This window comes from Protopterus annectens, chromosome 7.part0 (genome assembly GCF_019279795.1).
Source record: "Protopterus annectens isolate FY-2018-M chromosome 7.part0, PAN1.0, whole genome shotgun sequence".
Lineage (NCBI taxonomy): Eukaryota > Metazoa > Chordata > Ceratodontiformes > Protopteridae > Protopterus > Protopterus annectens.
This window is the reverse complement of record NC_056739.1, coordinates 1,509,528,817-1,509,543,143: the sequence shown is the minus strand read 5'-3', so window position 1 is coordinate 1,509,543,143 and position 14,327 is coordinate 1,509,528,817.

Genomic DNA, 14,327 nt, shown 5'->3' with positions numbered 1-14,327 from the left:
TATTCTCTGATGGAAGCTGATTATTTCTCCCAACATTTTCTTAAGCTCCATAATTTTAATTTGTGGTGGAATATAAATGCAAGCCAGTGTAATTTACCTCCCTTGCAATAGCCCCTTACTACCACAAATCTAACATTATTGTCTTTCTTCATCTTCTATTATTATTGGAGCCCCTCTAGCAATTAATATAATTACTCCCTTTCCCTTATTCCTGATATTCTGCTGAATATTCATCCTGAAATCCTTTGTTTGTTAAATTCATGTGCTCATTTCTTTCAAGATGTGCCTCCTGCAGCATTACTGTTTGCATTCTGCATTTCTTAATGTAACTCAGTACTCTTTCCTTTTGTCTATACCTGTAAGGCCATTTACATTCCAATATATCATGGCTAGTGCAGCCATCATTATAAAAAGTTATTGTTCCCACTTATATTATACATAACAGTTTTTTTTCTGAATGTGCATTTCCAACCTTTGTGCTACATGTACACACTAATGTTTGTCAAGGTGATATTGTGTACAGTTGTTTCTTTTCATCCCCATTTCAACTGATGTCACATGTTTCAAGATGTTTTGTTTTAATGAAAACCCTCAAACAACAAAAAAAAAAACTAAATACATTTTCAAAATAGCCCTCATTCCCTATTTACTTGGAACAAAAATAAAATCACATTCGCCATTCACCAAATCTTTAACATCCAATTAAGTGCTTTTGTTCCACTGGACGTTCACTGCAACTAGTACAGACATAATTTCCTGCTCTCTTTTTATACAAAGTGAGCAAAACCAGCAATGTTTTCTTTGATGGTTGTATACAAAAAAAGCAGGTCCCCAAAGGCCTTCATATTTTTAAATTCCCAAATGTGTTGGTCAAAGGCACAGTCCTACATGATGAATTACTTGAGTTATTAGTTTCGTTATTAGACCAGACTGATTTGGATTTCCTGAATTTATTCATCCAGGACAGCTCTTGAAAGATGAGTAAGGCAGAACAGGAGATTAGAAAGTGGGAAAATGAGGTTACCAACTATCACCTGTGAAATTAATTTAAAAATGTGCAATAAATCTTTGGGAAAGTGGAATAGCACTATAACAATATAAAAAACTAAAGTGAACTAATTAAAGCATAATGAACAGGAATACAGGGAAAATAAAGCATATCTGATTCCTAGTAAGTGGGATAAAGATTATAAATTTGATAAATTTGTGGAAATCTATTTTCCCTTGATGAGACTACAGTCACAGAAATTATGTTTTTATTCAGAACAACAGCCACCAATAAGGCATTCATCCAGATTGATAGAGAAAAAATGGAAAGGACAAGGCTTGGGTGGAAGGGCAACTTCCAGTTCAAAACTACAAACTACAGCTTGTGGAGCCCTCCTTACAGAAAGAAATGGTGGTTGGAGAAAAGGACTGGAATTTACCATTTGGGATTACAGCTACTGTGCACAATTTTGAAGGGTTTAAAATTTATAGCTTTAGTAGTTTGAACACTATGCCAACTTTTGCTAAACTATTCACAAAATGTTTCACCTTTGTACCTTTAAAAAATGATCTGGTAAATACCCTGTTACAGCTGAAGTTTTTTATTCAAAAGTTGAACTTAAAGTAATTCTTTGAGGATAAGGGGCGACCTGGGTTTTGAACCTTTGAAGAAAAGTCTTTTAATCCTGCTTTATTCGCTCCCATTGTTTTGTGAATGTGACATTAGACATAGTGTAAATAATGTAAAAAACAATAAAACATGTTGCCATTTGACTATGGAGGAGAACAAGTTGTTAAACAAACTGAGTAAGAATACTGCAATCAGGATTATGAAGCCTGATAAAAGTGGTGGGGTTGTGATCATGGACAGGCTAGGCTGCACTACACATTTAATATGCTGCAATATTTGAATGATAGTAATTACTTTAGAAGTGTGTCTATTAATGAAATTAACATAGCCTATTATAAATTACATTTATGGCTCAAGAAGGTGGAATTGGAATATGGTCTCTCTAAACATGTTATATAATTTTGAGGGTAAAACAACCTTTAGTGCCAACCATTTTGGCATCCCTAAGGTACATAAAATCCTTATGGATACCCCTTTGAGGCCATCTGCAACTGTGGGGGCTTCTAAAATCTAGGCATTGCCCAAATTTGTGGATGCTCAATTAAAAGTTTTTTTGAGTGACAAAAGGCACAGTTTGGTAAATTTGTGGCAGTTTTTAAGGATTTGGGGGTAAAGTGTTTTATGGGTGACTTCTTGTTTGTGGGGATAGATGTGAACGAACCATTTCTAGTAATCCCACATTATACAAGGATGGAATGGTTCTGAGAAGCACTTATTTTGAACCACAAATTCAGTCATGACAACATTAACTTGATTAGTGCTCCATGGAAAAGGTACTACACAACAGCTATGTCTACTTTGAAAGAAACTATAATAAACTGACTAGGGGAGTAGCTATCAGGAAGGTGATAACCACAATTTTTGCTAACAGTGTTCTTTGGTGGTAGGAGACTAATTTCATTTTTACATCACCTTTCAAAGCATTTTTTAAAGAATATTATCATTCATGGATGTCATATTTATCATTTGGAAGGATAGCATGAATGATTTGAATGAGTTATTCAACTTTATTAATGAGTATACCTCTTTTTTTTTACATTTTACAATGCTCATAAATGAAGAATACATATATTAATGGGATGTTACCATAAGTAAAAACAGGGTAGTTGAGAGATATGAATCTAATATCTATAGAGAGTTAACATATTCTATTAGCTTTTTACAATGCCAAAGTAACTACCCTAAGTGGCAAAAGAGAAACTTAGTAAAGGGGGCAAATGGTCCGATTATCGAGGATGGTTTCTAAGGACACAAGTTTTAATAACAAAAATTTGGAGGTGTTAAAACAAATGTTTAGGACAAAGAATTACCCAGAAGATGTATTAGATAATCTTAGTGTTAAAATAATTAAAAAGAGATCCTCTAGCCATTAATGATGTTTCCAGATCAGGTGAATGTACTTACAACTGGCAAAAGGACAGATTTTTATAGGGCAATCATCTTACCATAAGAAAAGCATTTTCATGAGGTGTGGGAGATTTTGGATAAGATCTGGAAAGGAGTGTTTCATACTTTCAACTTAATTCCCAATTTAGGTGACGGCTCCTTACTGGAATACAGAAAAGGGAAGTGCATTAAGTCATTAGAGTGAAGTGATCAGAATAGGGTTGCCAGCTGCACCAACACCAAGAGGGGAATGACTAAATGTGGAGGGTGTCCCCAGTGTAGCTGTAGCTATGATGGTCCTAGTAGAGTGGTAGGAAACTACCCTAGAACTATTTCTGCTAATGGAAGAAGCAACTGTAACACCAAAGGAATGGGGTACATCACCACCTGTTTGACATGTCAGGCCTTCTGCATTGGCAAGACAGAGCAACTCCTTAGACATAGAATATACAAGCATGTATATGTCATTAAAAAAAAAACAGGATGACAACAACACATTAAGTAAACATGCTAGGGGCTGCAAGGGTTTTATACATTTTTGTTTTATATTTTAGAGATAGTCTGTAAGAATAACAGGGGTGGTAACTGGGAAATGTATTTAGAATATAAGGAGCTATCTTGACAAATACTATTAGAAGCTACCCAATTTCCAGGGATTAATAAACACATTTCTATTGCCAGTGTACTAGTGTTAAGGGCTGAAGGAATTTAGAAAGTACTGAAAAAAATGAACAATAATGAAAACAAAAAGAAAGGTTTAGAATGATCAACACATTTGGGTATCCAACCAGCTTGTTTATACACACTTAAACACTTGGATGATTACAAATTCAGTTAAAATTCAAATATCTGTTGGAAAAAATAAAATAATTACATAGAGGAAAATAAACTGCTGGATGATAAGAGGGAGATTACTTGTTTTATGCATTTTACAGCAATTTTACAACACTGTTGGTGTTTTAATATGGATTGCTATTTACATATGAGTTGCTTGTATGGTTCATTTATGTTTACATACATTAATTCATTAATTTATTTTTTACAAAACATTGTTGGATAAATGAGAGTTCTCAAACTTTGGATCTAACTTTTAGATGACTGATAAATAAATTAAAGAAAATACATTTGAATAATGAATTGAATTAAATTAAGCTACTAATGTAATTGTTTTTGCTCTCTTTGTATTAAAAGAGAGCAGGAAATGATGTCAGTACTAGTTCTGATGAAGTTCTGGTGGAAGAAAAGCACTTCACTGGAGATTAAATCTTTGGTGAATGGCAAATATATTTTTATTTTTGTTTTAGTCTCATTTTCATGAAGTTGAGTTGGTTTGGACTTGCCCTGGGATTCATGAAACTTGCGCCAGGTGCAGGCATAGCATCGGCGTTCTAACACCAAATATCGCCACCGAGCGATTCAGGTATGAGCTGTTTCCATGTGCACTACCTGCGTACGCTACACCCGCACAACTCCTGAGCCCTGTATGCTAATTACACCATGTACAGCAGTGTAGCATGCAAATGAAAGTATGTAGCGATCCAGGAAGTGGTGCAGGCATAGTGTAAGCATGAAGAAATGTAAACCGTAGAAAATGGTTTACATTTTTGCAAACATAAAAACGGAGCCATGACAGCCGACCAAACACATGTATTATATTGTTAATATATGCCAACGGCTAAATATATAGCCATTGGCATAAAAAACATGCACAAAATATAAAATTAACATTTAATATATATAGTCACATTATCGCGACGTGGAAGCGCAGGGCAGCGGTATGCAAAGGGGATTGTGAGGAATATATAAAAATATAGAATAAAACCGCAATGAAACACATATAATGATTTCCCCATAATAGTCAATAGCAGGCATGCTACACCATACTATGGCGCAAGAGTTACTAAGGGGCAGTGACAGTGTTATGCACAGTAGCTAGGAATTAGTAGGCAATGCCATGCAAATGAGAGGAGTGATAGTGAATCGCAGTTTCCCCGCTGGTGTAAGGATGCACCTCACAGCATAGCATTATAACACTGAGGTGTGCCCTTGAGATAATGATGACATCAAGAGAGGGGTGTGTCGCCATTGCTGAAAGCACATTGGTGCATTGCTAAACTGGTTTGCCCCTAGCTAGGCAAAGCTGCAGGATAGGGGTGTGTTGAATTGGCCATAGCTATGCTTAGCTGAGAGTACACAAGGTAACCGAGTATGCATGTGGACGGAGATGAAAATGCGCGTAAACCTGGTAAATGGGTTTGTGCGGCGCACACTGTAGCTGAAACAGGAAGGATATAGGAAAGAAATAAGGAAATGCTGCAGCAGTGAAATTGGAGTACAAATGAGTAATTAACACCTAGGAGCCTACAGTGGGCCATTGACAACAGCTAACAAGGCTGCAAGCAGCTACCTGCAGAACAGGAAAGGGGAGGGGCTGTACTACAAAGAAAACATTAAAGTTTCAAAGCTGAAAAAAGCCCATTTGCAGTATATCAGTTACAAGGCACATTTTGCCATGACTGGGTAGGGAAAGTACAAAACAAGAAAGACGGCAGGTGGATGTATGCCTGATAATGGGAGGGGATCCAGGTTTAAAAGTGAATTAAAGGGCAACAGATTAATCAAGGCAGGCAAGTAGATCCCCACAGTAAAGGCCCCACACTTGGCAGTACTCATTGGAAAACCCATAACTAAGACATGCTGCAGCTGGAATAGCTCATACACACCCACTGACATCAGCAGCATCCATAGCACAATAGTATAAAGTGTGAAAGTACCTGCCACACATTTGTGTATTCCCATACACTGTGCACCAGTGGTGTATACAGACAGGGAACTTTCAGTATGTACATGTTAGGGGCTGTCACAGCTTTGATCCACCAGCATGTTTTGGAGACTGAAGGTGGTGTGGAGGATAATGCACACGATCACCTCAGGAACCAGAGGAACAGGAGAGTGTTCAGACCCAGGGTAACCTAACAGGGGCTACATGATCTGGAGACAGTAGAGTGTCACAGGGTGGACAGGGACATACTACAGCAACTTGTGGAGCTGTGCCGGCCACGCCTCAGAGCCAGAACAAACAGAGGGGAACCCATCCCAGTGGATATGAAGGTATGCGTAAGCCTGGATGCCATGTTACCACATGCCAATGAGCACATAAAATTCCCCCAAACACAGGAGAGTTGGCCAGCAATATGCGTCACTTCCACCGTGTGGAAGAATACCTGGAGGTACTAGGTGCAATAGACTGCATGCACATATACATCAAGTCACCAACCGGTGAGCAGGGTAGATGCTACATAAACCACAAGGGATACCTCTCCATCAATTGCCAGGTCATGTGCAATGCCCAGAGCATTATCATGGATGTGTGTGCTAGCAGCCCTGGAAGCTATCACGACTCCCACATCTGGCATGCCTCACAGCTGTATCAGTTATTTGCCAGAGGGGACATCACAAATGGCCACCTGTTGGGGGATTCTGGCTATGCACTAGAACTGTGGATGATGACTCACATCAGAAATGCACACACACCCATGCAGGAATGCCATAATGAGGCACACACACAAACCAGAATCATCATACAGCATGTGTTTGGGATGCTGAAATCACGGTTCCATTGCTTGGACATATCTGGTGGAGCCTTGCAGTACTCTCCAGGCATGTGTGCCCACATCTTCATAGCGTGTGCCATGCTACACAATATGGTCCTGTGGAAACAGCTGCAGCAGGGACAGAATGGTGAACGCCCTCACAACCCATCATCATTGCCAAGGGCCCAACAGGCACAGAGGTACTCAGACCACAAACACCCTGAGCCAGCCCCAGTAGGCAGATGAAGGTGTGCCCAGTATGCCCATGCCTTGGCAAAGAGGGAACGTATAGCACACACACTGACTGTGTAGGCACCTAAGGACTGGCATCTTTCTCCACCTGCACACACAGTAAAAATGGATGGCACACACACACACGACTACCTGTAAATTGTCATGTATAGGCAGTCTACTGTGTGCATCCAACATAGGCAGCCCTCAACTATTGCACACACAACTGCCATTGGCACAAGGTAAGTCAACACCTGAACAGTAAATTAATCTATCAACATATGCAGATACAGTATGTATAGATTCATAGGTAGGTACTTGGTTAACTGACAGAGGCTATTCATAAGCCCAGCCAAAATGTGTCAGCTTGTGCCACCCCATTGATTCATTCACTGTTCCTCTGTGGAGCAGAGCCAATGGCAGGATCCCTGGGGTGCATCTACTGTTCACCATCCACTCTTCAAGGTTTCTCTTGCTCTGTATGGGGAGTGTCTGTGACAGGAATCTGTCCCTCCAGCATCTACTAGTTATTGTTGTGGCAAGGTTCAGCTCACTACAGTGTGTGGCTCACTGTGACATGGATTCCCATAGGTGGAGCATATCCATTAAGCCTGAGTTTGACATGGCTGTGTTGGCCAGCGGAGATCATCTCTGGGTAAATGAGACACCACTGAGTAAAGCAGGAGTTTATTCAGTCTGGCTACATAGGCCATATGTTGGAGGCCAGAATTCCCCTTGGCGAGGTACATTCATGGACCTTCCAGCTGTTGGAAGTGTCTTCTGAGGTACATTCTAAATGGGATATTATACCCTATGATGGGACTGGTGAGTGATGAGCAAAGGGGCACTATAACCCCAGTATGTCTGGATGGGAATCCTTTAGTAATCAGATGGCCTACATAGAAGGATGTCCTAACTACTGTGGAGATATGATTGTCAAAGGGGAGATCACTATCTACCTTTGTCCCCACATACCCCATTACCTTGTCTGTATTAAAGTGGCTGCCACTTATGTGTTAATATGTGGGTGCTTAATATTCTACAATGTAATGACCATGCAGTTAGTGGCACTTGGCTGGAGGCTGTGACGTTGACACCCTGTGATGTTCTCTGTGAGGCTCCTTGAGGGATGTCTGTGTCAGCTGGACTATCAGTCATGATTCCCAGTTCGCAGTCATTGCCAAACATGGTCTGCTGTAGTCCACCTCTGTTTGCCTGTACCTCTTAGAAGTATATGCCAAACAGTAGGGCTCCCAGGACTGAGTCCTGTGGGACACCCAGTCGTGACTGGTCAAGAGTTGGACCTGGAGACTGCTAGTCGTACCGTGTGGGTTCTGTGTGTAAGCCCGTTGGCAACCCAACCTGTGATGTATGGGTGTATGTACAGGCTGGTGTGTTTATCAATAATATCTGAGTGGAGCATGGTGTCAAAAGCATTGGCGAGGACTAGGTAGTATGTGTGAACCACCTCCTCCGACATCTAACGTCTTAGTGACTATATGTAAAATGTCAAACAGGTTCAGTAGGCATGAACTGCACTCAACCAAGCTGACCTGGGTGGGGTCTCATTTTCGGAGGTTACCTATGTCTTTGTTAATGAGTGCCATGAGGTTGCAATCCATACCTTTGCATACCAGGCTAGTCAGGCTTATGGGGTGGTAGTTAACATGGTCAGTTGTGATTCCACCTTGATGGAGTGGAATAACTGTTGCCACATGCCACTGTATGGGCTTGTAGCAGGGTATCCTGTGGAGAGGCTGAGGATGGAAAGCTTAATTAGGTGGGGGGTCAGGTTGTCTTGTACAATTTGCAAGATGCAGTCTGGGGCAACATCTGCTTCCATTGACGCTGTGTTCTGCTGTTAGAGAGGGACATTTCCACCTATGTGTCTCTGATGTGTGGGATACTGTACCTTTTGGGTAGTGTTGTGGGCTCTTTAGGGGGTGAAGTATGCACTGAAGGTATCTGCAAGGATGTTGGCAATATCAGTAGGGTCAGCATATTTTGTGTTATATTTCACCGGCACAGTGCAAATCTGTGTGTCTCCACTTAGATCCTTGAAATAGCCAAAGAAGGCTTTGTGGTTATCTTTCGAATCCTTGCGTATTCTCCTGCTGATGTTAGCCTTGGATGATGTCACGAGGGACCTACATATCATACTAATAGTGGTCACGGATGTCTGCCCTTTGTGGGATTCGCTGTTTGTCTGGAACACTGTCCTACTTCTGTAGTATAGCCTGTGTATTGCAGAGGTCCACCAGACTGGTGTCCTTGTCTAGGAGGAGTGAGTCTTGGTTTACCAGTGATGGCACAATCCATACATCCATGTAGGTGCTTATAGACTGCATTTGTAAATCTGTTATCTTGAGCAGTGATTCCCCTTATTATGGGGGCTGTGAAACCCACCACCCCTGTCACTAGTAGTATAAATTTAGCTGTAGGAAAGGTATACACTGTGGTATCCATGGGTGGGGGAGATGCTTGGGTGTGGAAACAGTGAATAGTTCATGGCCATATCTAACCAGTGACCGGTTAACCTCCACTGTGGTGCACCTGCTGCCCATGTTGGTGATGACCACTACTAGTATGTTTCCACCTCTCACTAGGGAGGTTACCCCCTGATACAGGGCATATGAGGTGATAAATTCCAGGAAGCACTGGGCCTGAAAGTGAGTACTGGAGTAAGTTTCCCAGTTACTGGTATGGTAGTTGACATCGACCAATGCCAGGTTGTGCGTTAGGACTGTCATATTCTCTACTGTCTCCAGGTAGGTGGAGTGGTGGTCCTGGGTCATGGAGGGTGATCCATAGCAGGCCACAGTTTACATTGAAGTTGTGGCTGATGTTAGCTGCACATGGATGATCTCAGAGATATCATGCTGTCCCACTAACCTGGAGGTGTAGGTATCCCTGATGAATATGGATTCACCCCCTCCATGTCTATGTCAGTCCATCTTCTGTGGCTGAAATGTGTGGTATGGGTTTGTAGTCTGGCAGTGCTGGTGTGCTCTCAGGAAAGCCTTAAACTTATACAGGTCTTCTAGCTTCCAAGATAGGCTTTTGGAGCAAATAAGTATCAGTGTTCTGTATTTTCTTGCTGTACTTAACTGTTTCCTGACTACATGGTGATTTCTCACTGTATATTGTGATCTGAAGGTCTGTTTATTCACATATTATGGCTGTGATGGCCTGCACTTTAGAGGTTCACAGATAGCCTACTACATATCTGCCCAAGGGCAATTAGAAGCATAGCAACAGTATGTTGGCTTTCGCCGCACCATTAATGAAGTAACTGAGCCTCTGCCAAACATAGCCAATGAAGAAATTCTAGGCAGAGTTGCTGGAATCTGTTGAAGACTGGGGTTGTGGAGAGTGATAGTGGCACTTAGTGATCTAAAGAGGGCATGTTAATGTGACAATTCAACACCATTCAATTTCCCCAACAGGTCTCGCAGCTATCAAACTGGACAGGCTCCCCCACCCCCTGGCTGTATGATTCTGGGACACATGATCCCAGGCATGTATATTCTGTTACCCATTCACACAACAAGGTTTCACTTTAAGTGTGTCATTTAGGGGCTATGCCTAATGTAAAACACCGAAGCACAAAAAACGAACCAACTAGTAAAAAAATAGGCATGTAGAAACACAATAAGAGCCAGCAGAAGTACAAAAAGGACGTTATAATAAGCGCTTTTGGTGTGGACTGTGCCTCACCTTCTTCAGACAAAATGAAATTCAATTAACAATCTTTTTATATTGAATTAAACACATATCAATTAATTAATAATGCTTCATTGTATGTTAAAGAAAAATAACAATAAAATTTCCAAGAAACCACAATAGTATAAATAATTACAAAACGTGCTCTAAAAGCATGTAAATGTATGTGTGTGTATGTTCTTTTAAAACCATCACAGAGATAAATGAAAAATAAGCATTAGATCAATGGAAAAGTTTGTGTATACAAGCTATGCCTAATGTAGTTAGGAATGTAATGTATTGTCTCACAGTACATTTGTTATATGTTGTTATTTCAAGAATAAGTGAAGCTCAGTGGGTTTGGGAGCCTCTGCCCTTCACTTAGCCTAGCTTACACATAGAAATCATCTAAATAGGAAAAAGGCAGAAGCAAAGTTAATGCCAACAGTGTAATGGTTACTGCATCTGCATAGTATCTGTGCATTCGAGTTTCCAATCCCGATAATGGCAAGGATGTTTATCATGTTCAAAAGTATACCGTAACCACAACTTGCATATATAGGTAGAAATCATCTGTATAATAAACATTCAAAACATCCATATAAACCCATGTGTGCTGGAGAGTACAGTCAACAGAGAAAGTAATGTTATGTCAGCACATAGTGAGATGTTACTTCACTGACATGTATATATCCTGAGTAGTTTAATGGATGTGGCCGTGTTTGCGCACACAGATTATACGTTACAAAGTTTCTTTAACTGTGTTTAACCGCTGCTATAATGTCACACAAACACTTTTAAACATGATTACAACTGCTTAAATGAGCCTTATTCTGGAATAAAAAACATTTGTAAAGCATCACAGGTGTTGAACCCCGGACCATGCACACTATAGTCATGGGACTTACCACTAAACCATCTGAGGTGTATACATGGTTTACAGTCTTGAGACTAAACCTTATACCATATGCATGCCACTGTAATGATCACAAATGGGACAGTTACTTTGTGTACATATGTACAGTACATTGTAATGTACTGTAGCTTGTGAACCAACACATTCCAGTCTACATGTGTATTACTGTTACAAATTAATACGAAATATATATCTCTCTCTCTCTATATATATATATATATATATATATATATGTCAATGATGTCTGCACACACACACACACACACACACACACATCTATCTATCTATCTATATATATATATATATATATATATATATATATATATAAACATCTATGAACACACTTCGTGACACATAAGCACTCCAAAGGAATTGGAGTGTACACAAAACACATGCAGTTCTGGTATTATAACTATTAATATTAACTAATTTACCATAGAAGGGATGGTTGTTGTGTATGTGAAGATTGGGGTGGGGAAGAATGATGGGTAATGCAATCATGCATCAAGGAGGGCCTGGATCGGATGTTCAGTAAGTGAACTGGAGGGGTATACATGGAGTATGGGGGCAATATAAAAAGGACATAAAACATGAACCTTTCCCATTCAAAATACACCCTGTCATGTCACATTGCAACACCTAATTTCACAAACATATGAACATTAACATGTATCAGACATATGTACACCAACTGACTGTCACATTTGTTTTCAGTAGTGAGGAATGCCTGTAGTAAAATGTATATTCTAAACACCATAACATTGTACATATCTCAGATTCCTTAGTGGTAAAGTCAGTGACTGTGGTGTTCATGGTACAGGGTTCAAGACCTACAAGGGCTATTAAGTTATTTTGAGGGCCAGAATAAAGGCTGTTGGATGCAGGTGGATTAAAGCACTCTTAAGTAGTTATAAGTGGGTTTCCACGGGTTTGCGCAACGATAAGCGGCGTTGAAACATGGTAAATGGAGAAGCGCTTCACAGGTTTAACCTTTGCTTAACTTCATGCAGACCATGGGCAAACCTGCTTACAACCACATAAATGTGTATTATTCACACTTTCCTTACCAGTGCCTACTCTGAGAGGTAAAATAATAACACCTTCCAGGATTAGAACCTACAACCATGTACTCCATCCTGAGAGTTACCTAACACTAAGCTACCAGGGATGTATCTATCCCAGTTGTGTATGCAGACAGTTTAAAACACAAAAGGGAGGAATGTGTTGAAATAGGACAACCCGCCATGCACCCAATAAAAGCTGTATGCTCATATATATATATATATATATATATATATATATAGAGAGAGAGAGAGAGAGAGAGAGAGAGATACATAGAGACATGTTGATAGATACAGGTCTACATTTATATGTAGATATATAGAAAGGTTAAAAACATCTACACATCTATGGAGGTACAGATAAAAATATGCAAAAAAAAAAAATATATATATATATATATATATATATATACATATACACACACATACATACATGTCTTTAGACAGCATCCAAAGTGTTCATATCTGATTATAACATGGACCATAGCAATCACACATTCTACCCCCCCAAACAATATGAACATAACATATGAAGAGTATATGCCAATACACTATTACAAATATGTTCTATGGACACAGTCACCAACACAACTGCAATGACTGCAAATATCCATGACAGATATACACAGACAGCTTTCATTTTGCAAAACTTTGTTACATTTCGATGTATTGTCAAAAGGATTCAAGGACTAACAGTACCTGCATGTTATACAGGAAGCATTTAACAGTGCCTTAATTAATCAGCATGCAATTACCATAGTATTAGTCCACTGAGGGATAGGTGTTCACATAGGGAAAGAACACACACACAAATATAGATGTTGTATAAAAGGGGTTCCTACACACCTGCAAGTGCTATGCACACCCTTCAACATCTACCCCACAACCAAAATAATTACATCAATACATACGGTCATACCATAACCAATTATTCAACTACTGTACAACACCTGCTGAAACCTTAACATACCTGGACACAGGCACACTAACATGGCCCTATGTGAAATAGTTGCTGTTATACAACTGAACAGCTGCTGATGTAACAGGGTTTGTATGAACTAATCCCATTTTAGAGGGTTGAAAGTTTCTTACACCCGGAAGTGTTACCGAGTACTGATTATCAGCACAGTATGATACACAGTAACACCAAACTAAATATGTCTGGTAAGCACACTGTAACCCCCCTATCCTTATATGCATAGCTATGCAGCCTTGAGTTGGTCAAACAACCTGGCCAGACTGAAATATATGAAGAAGTATTAGGTACAGGCAAACCCTGCACAAGTAGAAATGTTCAAAAATATAACAGCAATACTCACATTTAAACCAAATCCTCTAGGCATTACACACAATATATTACTGTTCGTCTCCATACAGCTGTTGCAATAGATTCCAAACGACACTTTGATGCTGTCTTCCTCACAAGTAAGGCAAAGGGACAACACCCAAATGGATTACTCAATTATACTCCACTGTAGCCATGTTATTGGCTAAGGCAGTAGCAGCACAGCTGATGTGCATGTAATTAGCTACTTAGGAACACCAATTGGTTATCGGGATAGCACATGTTACTGATATGTAACTATAAAAGTTTGCCTTGTCACACATTCAAACCATCTGTATCTACCTGTAGGACAGTACAAAACACTGAAAGACGAACCGAAAATGAGTATTACACTAGTCAATAACACCTCCAATTACTAAGAAGGCATATATAACATGTAGTATGTCTGTGTATGTAGTACCTGTTCTGTAAGGATTACAGTGTAATCAATGCATATAGTGGAAATAGCCATCTTGTAATGATGTATTGTTGAGCA